The sequence below is a fragment of the Neopelma chrysocephalum genome, unplaced genomic scaffold (genome assembly GCF_003984885.1).
Source record: "Neopelma chrysocephalum unplaced genomic scaffold, ASM398488v2 Primary Assembly neopelma1_63, whole genome shotgun sequence".
NCBI lineage: Eukaryota > Metazoa > Chordata > Aves > Passeriformes > Pipridae > Neopelma > Neopelma chrysocephalum.
In genome coordinates this window covers 6019959-6032102 of record NW_020897720.1, presented here as the reverse complement: position 1 = coordinate 6032102, position 12144 = coordinate 6019959, and the positions used below count along the sequence as shown (strand labels likewise).

Sequence of the window (12144 nt, the reverse complement as noted above, 5' to 3'; positions counted from 1 at the left end):
GGCTTACACAATTTAAATTACATTAAGTAGCACAGGCTTACCCAACAACAGGAAAATGGCAGAATCTTTTCTGTTATTGCTAGTTTTCAGCATTTTTATTTCTTAAGGTGGTTATGTTTTTGCAAGGTAATAACAGTATTTTGGAAGTGACACTGGACAGTGCTAAAGATTTACAAATGAAATAATTCACTGGACAACTAGGTTTTCCTAATGAGAAAATAAAGGAGCACCCAGATTTTATATATACTAAAGCAATACCTATTACTGCAGCGCTGAGAGCCTTCAGAGCAGTGTAACACTTCTAGAGCCCCTGTGTGATCTTTCCAAATGTTGTGTGTAGATAGACAGACAGATATAAAGACAATGCCTGAAACTAAGACAAGTTTTAATCTCCTTCATGAAAGGAAAAAGGGTAAAATGAACACTACAAGAAAAACTACATCTCCTCATAGAAATTCAAGTTATATCTTTAAGCAGTTGCATAATAAAACACCAGGCTACAGACTCAAAGCCACTTTATAAAGGTTGATCACCATCACTTAAAGCCAGGCTTGTGCTCCCATGTGAGCCACCTGCCAGACATGCCATGTGCTGGTGTTAAATGATGTATGTGGTCCCTCCGGGGTCCAAAGGGGGGGTCATCAATCACTTGTGCCACCCCAGCGTTCAAAGCCAACCAGGCAAAGAGTGCTGTGTCTCAAAGCAGGAGCAGGGAATGCACCTTCCCTGTTTCTCCAGTCTGTCCTCAACTCTTACCCAATACCTTCCTCCAAAATTATTTAATTGAACAGAAGAAACTGTAGCAAGTAAAATGCAAGTTACTCTAATAATTCCAGGCAGCTCTGGACAAGTCGTACAGGCACAACACTTCCCTGCCTCTCTGCCTACACAAAGCACTAAATCTTCCCCGAGTCAATCCAGAGGCTTCACAGCGTGAGATATAAAACACATGAGATGATGTATGAATAAGGGTGTATGAATGTGCTGGACAAAGAGAAAAATTGTCTCTAATTACCAGCTATTACACCGTATTTTCCATTTCTCCCATCATTTTCAACAGGAACTGCAGAAGAAATCAAGAGAGTTTGGTATTTCTGGGCAGCTCATCACTCATCGCCCCTCACTTTTCAAAGAAGCCAGAAGTGTTGCAGCAAGAAATAAAAGCTTCAGCTTTTGAAATCTTCTCCCCCAATGGTATTCCAGATCCAAACATTCCACCTCATCCCAACACATGCAGGATCTGTTCAGATGACCAACAGTCTGCTTTGCACTGGGATATGCTGCAACAACAGAGGTCGCCTCCCACAGAAATTGAAACCAGGTCAGTGTATTTTGTCTAATGTGAGGTGCGTTCACAGCCCAGAGCCAGCTGGCAAGAGGTCAACTTCAGCCTCCAGTCTGTTTGTGAAGGTTTTATGAGGACAATTCCTCCGCCCTGAGAACTGCAAGAGCAGGACAGCAAAGCACTGGTTACAAACACTTGGGGTAAGTGGTGTTGGATAGAGCAATAATGCAAACAAAGCCCCTGTGAAGTTGCATGCTGTTATTTGCCTCAACATTCCAAACAGTACTTGTCAATGAAAAATTTTTGCATTGGTCTCCCACCAAAAGCTCAGCACTATTTCCCAGAGTTGATTCTAAGGCTTTATTATAGAAAGGAATCCAAAGAGGGACTTTCCATCAGGAACTGTAGTGTCAGGACCAGGCATAATAGGTTCAAACTGAAAGAGGAGACACTGAGGTTGCATATACAGAAAAAATTATTGTGAGGGTGGTGAGGCCCTAGCACAGGTTGCCCAGAAAAGCTGTGGCTGCCCCATCCCTGGAAATGTTCAAGGCCAGGTTAGATGGGGCTTGGAGAAACCTGGTCAAGTGCAAGGTGTCCCTGCCCGTGGCAGGGGGTGGAACGAGATGAGCTTTAAGGTCCCTTCCAACCCAAACCATTCTATGATTAACAGTTTACAAAAGCTCTGTGGTTGCTCCTGAGCCCTGCCTGCCCCCCCCAGCTTCCTGCTGGAAGCACAGGCAGAGGAGTTCTCGATCATCCCAGTTAAGGTTCTGATACAACACCTCTGGACAGAGAAAAATGCCTGAGGGTCAGACACCTTTGTGGAGTCAACACATCCTACTGCCTCGGTCAAGGGATGATCAGAGATGAAGAAAGAACACTGCCAGGCAGGGCAAAGGACAGATGATGCCCATCTGTCTCTATTATATCCCATCATAGGAATACTAGAGCCACAAATTCTCCTTCCGCACCAGTAGGAAAAACAGCAGTAGCTGTTTGGCTGCTCAGTGCCAGCTTCAGCCTCACAGGGAAGTTCCAGCAGTACTGTGGTGAAATAGCTTTGAGGGACAGACATTATCAACACAATTACATGTCAGCACTGTTTACGCTGGAATTTAAACGGTTCCTATCTTTGGCAGATAAATGTTTTCAGCTGGATACAGAACAGGATGAAGATTTACCCATTCCCAAATCACAGTGTGCAAGCACCAAGACCTTTAATCTGTATCATCTACAGTGCACAACTAGACTATCTTTTTTAAAACCTATGACAAGAACCATTAAGGAAGCTGTCAGCAACATGAAAAATACTCTAGTTGAGATAGGCTGCATAAAGTACATGTTTCTTTTGACTTCTGCAAAGCGTAGCTTAAGCTAAAACTCAATTGCAGCTGAGGGCTTGGCACCAAGGCAGCATCTCACATGCAAAACAAGTGCACTATAGAGCACAGCAGAGCTGTAGGAATGCAGTAGGAAGCTGCACCGAGATTATCTAAAAGAAAAAAAAATCCCCGTGATTTCTGTATCTCATGATGAGGAAGAATGTAACTCAGCAACTTCACCTTCAAAGTACTAAAACCCTTTTGCACCTTCCCCTTGATTCAGTTAACAGGGAAACTTTAGACACATCAGATAAAAGCGTAAAAGGTGAGTTCCTCTGACTGGACAACCTTGTGCCGGAGCATTGCCGTGATGTGGGCACCTGTCTGCTGCTCTGTGAGAGTTTACTGGGGGCTGACATCACAGAAACACAGAATGATTTAGGCTGGAAAAGAGCTCCAAGACCATGGAGTCCAACCTTTGACCGATCATCACCTTGTCAATGAGACCAGAGCACTGAGTGCCACGTCCTGTTGTTTCTTCAACACCTTCAGGGAAAAGGAACAGCATCAAAAAACTTAAAATTGCAAGTGCTGGAAGTGCTTCCCCACACACTGACAGCTGAGTTCTGCATGCTTTGAGCAAGGCCCAAATTAGGGTCTGGCTCAGCAGGGTTTAAAACAAAGCTTTGCTTTTATGCTGGCCTGAGCCATGGGAGCAGTGTGGGCAGCGCTGGCCTCTGTCAAGCAGCCACAGCCCGACCACACAAGGCCACCACAAATCCTCTGAGTTGGTGACAGACAGGGACATCTGCTGTACATCTGGGCTGTGTTTAACACACCATGAGTATTTCCAGCACTAGCAAAATTTTCATGGGGAAAAAAACCCAATCAAACAAACAATGAAAGGCAGCCTTATCTTTCACGCTGCCAGAATTACATAAAATATTAGACTGATAATTTTTTTAAATAATGCAGCCCACTCCACCCTGATGAGGTGTGACCACGCTGAAAGCCAGCAGGCACACCCTCAGCAGGCCCACGTGCAACGTGTGTACACATGATGCTGAACCTTCTGAAGACCTTCTGGATGATGCCACCAGGGGATTTACTTTATTACAACAAGTAAACCCAGATTTCATAAGAATCACAGAATGGTTTGGGTTGGAAAGGGACCTTAAAGATCATCTTGTTCCAACCCCCCTGCCCTGGGCAGAGACACCTTCCACTAGGCCCGGTTGCTCTAAGCCCTGTCCAACCTGTTCTTTTAACACTCCAGGGATGGGGCAGCTACAACTTCTCTGGGCAACTTATGCCAGGGCCTCACCACCCTCACAGGGAAGAATTTCTTCCTAATATCCAATCTAGCCCTACTCTCAGTTTGAAGCCATTACCCCTTCTATCACTACATGCTCTTGTAAAACATCCCTCTCCATCTTAGGTTTTCCCCTAAAGTAAAATTGCTTTGGAGGAGCTGCAGAAGTCAGCACAATTCTCAGATTCCATCTCAGCACAGTGTTAATTTGCATCAGGCTTGGTTGAATTAAACCCTTCCACCAAATTCTGAAACTCAACAAGGTCTGTGTAATACAAGGTGTAATGCATGAGGCAGATGGCCAATTTCAGGCTCCCAAGGACTACTTGGGTGAACGTGGCACTGCTGGCCATGTCACTTCTGCCATGCACAGCAGTCACAAATTCCAGAAGGGAACGAATAAAAAAAGCCTCCAAGCTGGTAACTGTTTTTGCAATGACCAATAATTAAATTAGCTTAGTTAAAGGATCTAACACCACGTCTTGAATTTATTCCAGTGTCACAGTTATTGGCAGGGATAAAGTTTCACATTAGCCAATTAACTAAATGCACTATTACTGTATCTCAGCTGCTTAAGCTCATCAGTTAATTAAGAGCTCAGTATAAGCTGAAAATAGGACTCTTACCTGACACACATACCAAACATACATTATATCAACGATTTAATTTTACAGTTCCATATTACATTCCTCAGGTGCCATTTGGAAAACTGAAAGGCAATTGCTTGCTTTAAAGAACAAGTGAAAAACACATAAGCAAACATTTACAGATTTAATCTAAGAAATTGTATTTCTTAGAATGATACTTGCTGTTTTATTAAGTTCTGTTTTACAAGGTAGTTTTTCACGATAAAGTTAGCATTTCACACTCGTTAGAAATCAACTTTTGGATGCTTTCAACTTGGTTCCTATTTAAGGAGTGTTTTATAGAATCAGAGAACAGATTGGGTAGGAAGGGACCTTTAAAGGTCATCTAGTCCAACCCCCCTGCACCTACCACTCATCTTCCCAAGGATTATATGCCCTTGGCATTTCTGAAGAGTGGGTCTGACAGTGCTGGGTCTGAACAAGGCAGATCTGTGAGCACAGAGCTGTGCCAGACACCTACAGACAGATGTGCAACGATGGGATAACACATCCTGGATGATCCTCAGATGTCAAGCTGCTCTCTGCAAAGTAATCTCTCAACCAGCCCTTAACAGTAGGTGGTGATGTCTTTAACAGCTGTCAAGTCATCCTGTCACACACAGCACCAGCACAGCAGTGATTCAGGAGCAGAAAATCCAATACCCCATTTGTTGAAGTTTATCCTTTCAGGTCACACAGCACACATCATGACACCATGGCTTAAGACACCAAGGCTACTTAAGACTGCCCCAGAATATGGACATCTACCACTAAGCCCATCTTTTTGGAGTATCAGTCCTTCCTGGTACGTTTACAGTCACAAGATTAAAAAAACTCAAAACTTCAAGGCCTTGCAAGGGTGAGACTTTATTGTCCATGTCAGGTTGATTTAAAAAAAAAAAAAAAAAATCAGCCCATTATGGTCTAGTTGACAAGGTGGTGATCAGTCAAATGCTGGACTCAATCTTGGAGGTCTTTTCCAATCTAAATGATTCTATGATTAGTAAAAAGCAATTTGTCCTGACATTAACAAATCAGTATGACCACAGAAGCTAAATGATCACATCACTGAGCCTCCAAACAGTGAGGCACCAAAAGAACTAGGAAAGTTCCATTTTAATGTTCATCCACTTGACTGTGCCCACTGCAATTGAGCAGGGCAGAAGCCTGACAGATTGGTGGCTTAACGCCCCAGCAAAACCCAAAAACATTCATTTACTTCTCTTCTATAGTCAATACTTTCTGGATCCGTAATCCAGTTAATAAGCTTGAAAATTTATTCATGGAACTACATATGCTCCCAGCCTAAGCAAACTCCAGCCTCGAGTGCAAGAGCACGTCATCTAAAACAGGTGGGGAAAAAAAAACAGCAAAGGAAAAATCTTGATGCAAGTTAGATTTTCAAATAAGGAATTTTGAAACTAAACTCCTATCTGTACATCTGGAAAGTTATCCCCCAAGAAACACCAGCACCCAAGACTGGATAAAGCCTGGCAGCTGGAAGATCCACAAGTGGTTGTAGCTGGCTTTTCAAAAACACTTATGACCTACTTCTTAGCCATAGGGAACTCCTACCTTTCAAGTACACATTTTGTTAGGAAATCATATTTATCCCAGAGTTAGAGACATTAGTGGATTGCTCAGATAATTAGAAAACCATCCTCCATCTTCCTAAGCTGAGATGAAAAATGTGCAAATCTTTGTTGCAACTTGTATGTCATACGTCCAGGGGAAAGAAAAAATCCTCTCCTGTAAATGGGAGCACTTGAACAAAATAGCCTTAAAACTACATCCTTTCAAGGCCTTTTTATCCCCCTATGGATGTATTCAGGGAAAAAAATAGACCTATTACAGCCTATGTTCAAGGATTATTGATGTAATTGTAGAATGGTTTGGGTTGGAAGGGACCTTGAAGATCATCCAGTTCCAACCCCATGGACAGGGACATCTTCCACTAGACAAGGTTGCACAGAGTTCCATCCAACCTGTCCTTAAACACTTCCAGGGACAGGACATCCACTTCTCTGGCCTGTGTTAGTGAATCCAACTCTAAGAATTTAAAGATGCACAAATCAGGAGCATAATCAAGGCAACCTCCCCTCAGCAACACCAAACAGACATCAGCTTCTGCTGCAAACCTCCTTCTTCAGGAGCCTGTGGCTCTGTCTGAGACGGAAGGACCTTGGAGCAGGGACAGGAAACTGCCCTCTTCATTTAAATTGCTCAAATGAAGATAGATTAAAGTAGCCAGAGCCTTTCCACCTTTAGCAAATTAATCTGATCTCTTTCAAAATTCCCTGAGCACATAAGGCTTTAGCTCTATTAATGGCCTGGGTGATGCTTGTTCAGAGTTTCCAGCAGACACAGCAGCACATCCTTTAAGTAACTTCTCTTCCTTTCAGATGAAGGGAGCACTACGGAACATAATTTGATTGAAAACGCATTTAATTCTCAACAACTCAGGGCAAGTTAAAAACTGGCAGCACAATGATTATGTTGGCAACGCTCTCGGCTGTTACGTATCCAGTAATAGCTGAAGTAGGTCTTGGCCACGGGCTATGCTTGTCTTTTCTGAAAAGGTACTCACTGTAATGCTCGAAGGAGCTTATTTCTCCAGTGTCATCTACTCACAAGCAAAAGCAGTACTGTTTGTCAGGACAGATGCACTTTTCCTACTTTTCCCCCAACATTGTAGACATGAGCAATATAATAGCAGATTAGAGTAAGTGTATGATGATTCCGGACTTTAAAGTTTCTGCAAGAAAAATCTTTGGTTCTGAGTTAAGGCAGAACTCTCCACTATTAGACAGACCTTCTTCTCACCCCTCCTCCCCTTCAAGGGAAAATGAGCTTAGTTTCAAATTTAAGGATGAGAACTTTAACTGGTAATGAGGGAAAATGCATTAGCAAAGAGAGTCTTATTTCAGCCTTTTGAAAACAAGAGCCCATTGGTCCCATGGTTTTTCAGTGCAGGTATAATTATTTTTCGGTGAAGGGACCCCTCAAAGCATTGAGTAAAAAAAAAAAAAAGATCCCACCCTAACCAGTTGATTGCTGGCTATAGAAGTTAGAATAATTCACAAAAATGGCTGGATGCAAATACATTGCAAATTCACTAATTACTATGCTCTAATGAGCAAACCATGCCCATGAAGTGCTGACTCTGCAGCTCTGATCAAGGGCATCTCAAACCCCAGACCCAGCAGAAGTGGGGGCATATTTCAGACCTGTCTAAAAGCTAAAGATGAACATGAGAAAAATGCACTAGGAAATGTTCACATTTGAGTACTGTTCACACCAGCTCCCCCAGCTGAAAAGAGTCCATTCATAGGTCTCATTATTTAGCATCAAAAGTGTCTATAACACATAATAATCTGTGCTGAAATGTCCTGATAGAAAAACGTTTTGTGAGAAAAAGGGTTCCTTATTTACCAGCCTTCAACTTAAACAAGTAAAAGTTGGAAAGTTTCAAAATACAAGAGAAGAAATTACGCAGATACCTCAATCTGAACTGCATGGCAAGAGTTCCTTCAGCTGGAAAAAAATCACCCGATTAATTTATAATAATGCAATGAGACGTGAAAGAAGGAAGGGTGAGTGCACTGAGCAGACAGAAGTTCACTTTATCAATGGAAGATGAATTCAGCTTGGAAATTTGGCAGGCAGAGCAATCAGATAGCGAGAGCATACTTGAGTAGGCAAACCTGGAAAGAGTTTCAAGACAAGATTAGATCAGTTGGTAGAATTTCTAAGACAGAATATTCTGTTTGACATTGCACTGAAGTAGGAGATCAAGACAGCAAAAGCTTCTGTGACTTTGCACAACCTTATTTTAAGCTGAATTGTCACTACTTAATAGCATGGGTTTTTAACAGGCTTGATTATCAGACAGCCACACTCTCAGAGTCTCTCTGGACATATCTTGCCAAGAGATGGCAAAGTAGGACACTGGCAGGAACCAAAATTCTTCCTCCCCCATTCCCAAATATCTATAATATTTTCCTAACTAATGTGAGCTCAATGCAAATGATTAACTCTCGGTAATAAGTTTCCCACCACAATAAGATAAAATGCTAATGATGTTCCTTTCATAGTCCTGTGGCACAATGTTTTCCCTGAATATAATTATCAGAAAAATATAACTGGAGTGAAAAAAAAAATTGCAGTTGCATTCCTAAGATAAAACACCTGTGTTCTTTGGAATGGATAAAGCAGAAGGAATTAAATCTATAAGTGAACAGTTCTATAGAACGCAAAAGAAACACTTGTTGATTTTTCAAAGCAGTATTGTGAAAAGCTGTAAGCACCAATTTAAATATGTTCACTTATAAATTCTTGAGAAAAAGTTGCTCCCTGAGAGCTGATCATGACTGATCATGTCCTGGGATGGGTGAAGCTGGGAATGGGGAGTGTTTAGAGCCCACCCATTCTGCATGTGTAATCACTGCTCCAAGATGAAGTGATTAGCTGGGCCCCATCAATGGGATGGATACAGAGAGAGGGTTTCCTTTGGGGCTCAACTAACGGACCCCCAAATTTCCGCTCCCCATTGGTTTGGTGAGCAGTCTCCATGTAGCAGACCTGTCAAAAATGCTTAGAAATCTCCACGGGCAGTACTGAGTGACACCTGTCATGTTAAAGATAAAAAGAGAAATTTGGGTTCCTTGTTTAAGTGGGTCACTGTGTTTTCCCCACTGCTGGGCACTGACTCTCCAAAGACCAGCAGAGTATTTCACTTTTCAAGCTGCCTAAAAAGCCAGGGTGATAACTTAATCATAAGCCATGACTTCTCCTCCCCAACTTAAACCTAGCCACTAGAACAACAGTATTTAGGAGAATTAGGTGCACAGCAGACAAGCCATTCTAGAAAGGGTACGAAACTTCCCAGGAAGACAAAGCACACACAGGTCTTGAGATTCACATTATACTGTGGTGGGTGAAGGACTATGAAGCCAACTAATGCAGAGGTGAGATGGTACCTTGGAGCATTAATTACTGCTAACTGGGCAAGGTCAGACCAGCAGCAAGATGGTAGGGTTAGGTGTCAAGAATTCCCTTCTGGTCAAGCTTACTTGACCAAAAAATGGATAGGGACAGTTCAGAAAGTTCAGAAGTTGCTTCCACCAAACCTGTAAGGGCCAGTTATCAAACTGCAAACTCGTTGGGGCCAGTGTCATTCCTTTGGTTCAGTTTATTGGGTGCCCATGAGCTAACACCACAGAGACACAGACCGTGACTCGTACCCAGGAAGAACACGATTCCAGCTCAAAGAAACATGTTTTTAAGAGGAGACCAACAGGACAGAATCTATGAAAGACACACAGGGTGAAAAGTTGGAGTTTTCCTTTAACTCTAAAAAGCACATTTTTGTAGCATTTCTCTCCATAAGAAACAAACGTTGACAAGCTTTTGGAAACCTGTATCTAGACATGTGGCATTATTTACATCATGATCTCTCCAAGGTGGCGGTGGCCCAGGCACTTCTAACACAGTTGAGAAGAACCTGGTATGTTTTCTAAAGGTTCATGCCTTTTGGAAGAAAAAAGGATACTCCAAATACAGTTAAAAGTGTTTTTAGACGTTTACAGGAAAATAGTCTTTCCATACACTGGATTGGTTTATCTCATTTTGAGACAAATTGCACTGGTGTAGAAAATGTCTATTGTGAGCCAGAGTTCAGGACCTAGAAGATTATTTACACCTAGAGGACTCTCATTCTGGTATTGCCTTGCAATACCAATCCACAACATCCACGCTCACTTGTTTTGACAATGCTGCTGCTCCTTTTTTCTCCCAGAGGAGAGACTAAAATCATGTATTCCCTCTTGTTCCATTCTGAAGGAATTTCAGATAAAGCCAAAACCCGTGCCTGTAGTATTTTTGGAGCTATTTTAGTGCAGTAATATCAGTACAGCAGCTGAAGTGGCCTGGATACACACAAGGAACGTGCTTGTTTGGGATGCGTTAAGGCAGCGCTGGGATGTTGCAGTAACAGCCGTGAGGCCATCCAATATGTGCCTGATTGAAAGCATGTGATGCTAATAAAGCAGTGAGATTTCAATACTCATGTGGTTTTCTGTTGCAATCCAAGCTTTTTTGGCACCAGAACTAGTTTTAGATTTGGATAAACATACAATGGAGATCTAAAGATGTGAAAAGCCAACACAAATGAGTAAGAGAACTTATCTCAAATGAGCATTTAAACCTGTCTTAGAATAATATCCAATATTGATCAGCACTTTACAGAAGATATTTTTGTTCTATAAACGCTTGCATTTATAGCAACCCATGTTCTTTTAAAGTACTTCTGTAGGCACACAGCAAAAAAAATTTTTACAAAGAAAAAAAAACCAGTCTGTTGTGTATTTTACCAAGCCAAGTTATCAACATGCAATTCATGAGTGAAATCCAACTCTTAAAAAAAATAAAGTTTAAATAGCTATGTGACAGCTTTTCTCTTCTTCACCCTTCCAAGTGCTAAACCTCAGTTGGGACCTGTGATTTACCAACCGTTTAATGAGCAGGTTTGCTCATTACATGCGCTGGAAGTACGTAAATGCACAGGCAAAGGAAGAGATTCGCTCACCCTCAGCCATCAGGGCACTGGCATCATGTCCCAAACAGGCAACCAGACCAAATCTGGGAACAGTGAAGGATGCTGCTACTTGGAGGTGTGAAGCACTGGAGTGCTAAGCTTCATCTGAACGTATGTTTAACTACTGCTGCCACCAAATATAGGCTCCTTGTGAATACATCCAGCAGGAGCCAGGGAAATTGTTCATCCAACCTTCAGATAACGTTTATGGTTTCCAAACTACTTCACACGTATGCTACACTTTGCTTCCCATTAACACTTCCAGACTGCTTATTGCCCATGTCTTCTCACCCTTGCTTCAGTGCCTGTGTTAACAAGCTTGGAGCAGCCAGAGCCTGTGATGAGTAGAAATGGGACTTGTACCTGCACCAAAAAAAGCATCTAAAACATGTTTCTGCGTTCACAGACTTTGAGTGTCCCCTTCCCACTTTGAGCATGGTCCTTCTCATCCCCTCTGGAGAACAGGGACGCAGTGCAATGACTCAGAGAGCTTCGGAAGCATTTGGCAGGTAGAGCACAACTGAAAACTAAACATTCTGCATTAAAGACGCTATTTTGACATACACAGCTTCTATGTGATGAAGAAAATGCATCCAAAACCAGCCTGAAGGCATGAAGTTGTCCAGCATATATGATACAGGCAATGCTTTGCTATAGCTTTTCCAAGAAACACTTTGTGCAGTACATGTGAGTTGGCAATTTTTACTTCCATCGTCTACCTTTTCTCCAGCCAGCCATTATCCTGTGATTGCTGATGCTCTGCAACAGGCTCAGGTGCTCCTGCAGCAGCATGTGGCCAAAAAACAATTGGTAGGAGAAAGTGGCATTCACCAGCTGCAGCTTCTATCTGCTATTTTGCAGGTACTATTTTACAAAAAGACTGTATTTACCCATACAGGCAAGAAATCACAGGAGATGAGAGTTCTGTGACAGTAAAATAAAGCAACAAAGTAAATGCCATGAAGAGATCCTTCTCCTGAATCCATAGTGCCCTTCATCAC

The 12144-nt window shown here is 42.3% G+C and overlaps 1 protein-coding gene across 4 annotated transcripts in view; it reads right to left on the bottom strand.

The window, feature by feature from the left end:
• Nucleotides 1-12144, bottom strand: part of UBTD2 (ubiquitin domain containing 2) — a 52996-nt gene that overhangs the window by 31849 nt on the left and 9003 nt on the right. The window contains exon 1 of one of the 4 annotated variants that reach the window (XM_027682653.1): nucleotides 2959-3010. The exons of 1 other annotated variant lie outside the window; for it this stretch is intronic. The gene's annotated coding sequence lies outside the window, so the exon portion shown is untranslated. Of the gene's footprint in view, nucleotides 1-2877; nucleotides 3011-12144 lie in introns of those variants that run through there. 2 more of the 4 variants (XM_027682652.1, XM_027682649.1) reach the window with 2 other exon arrangements.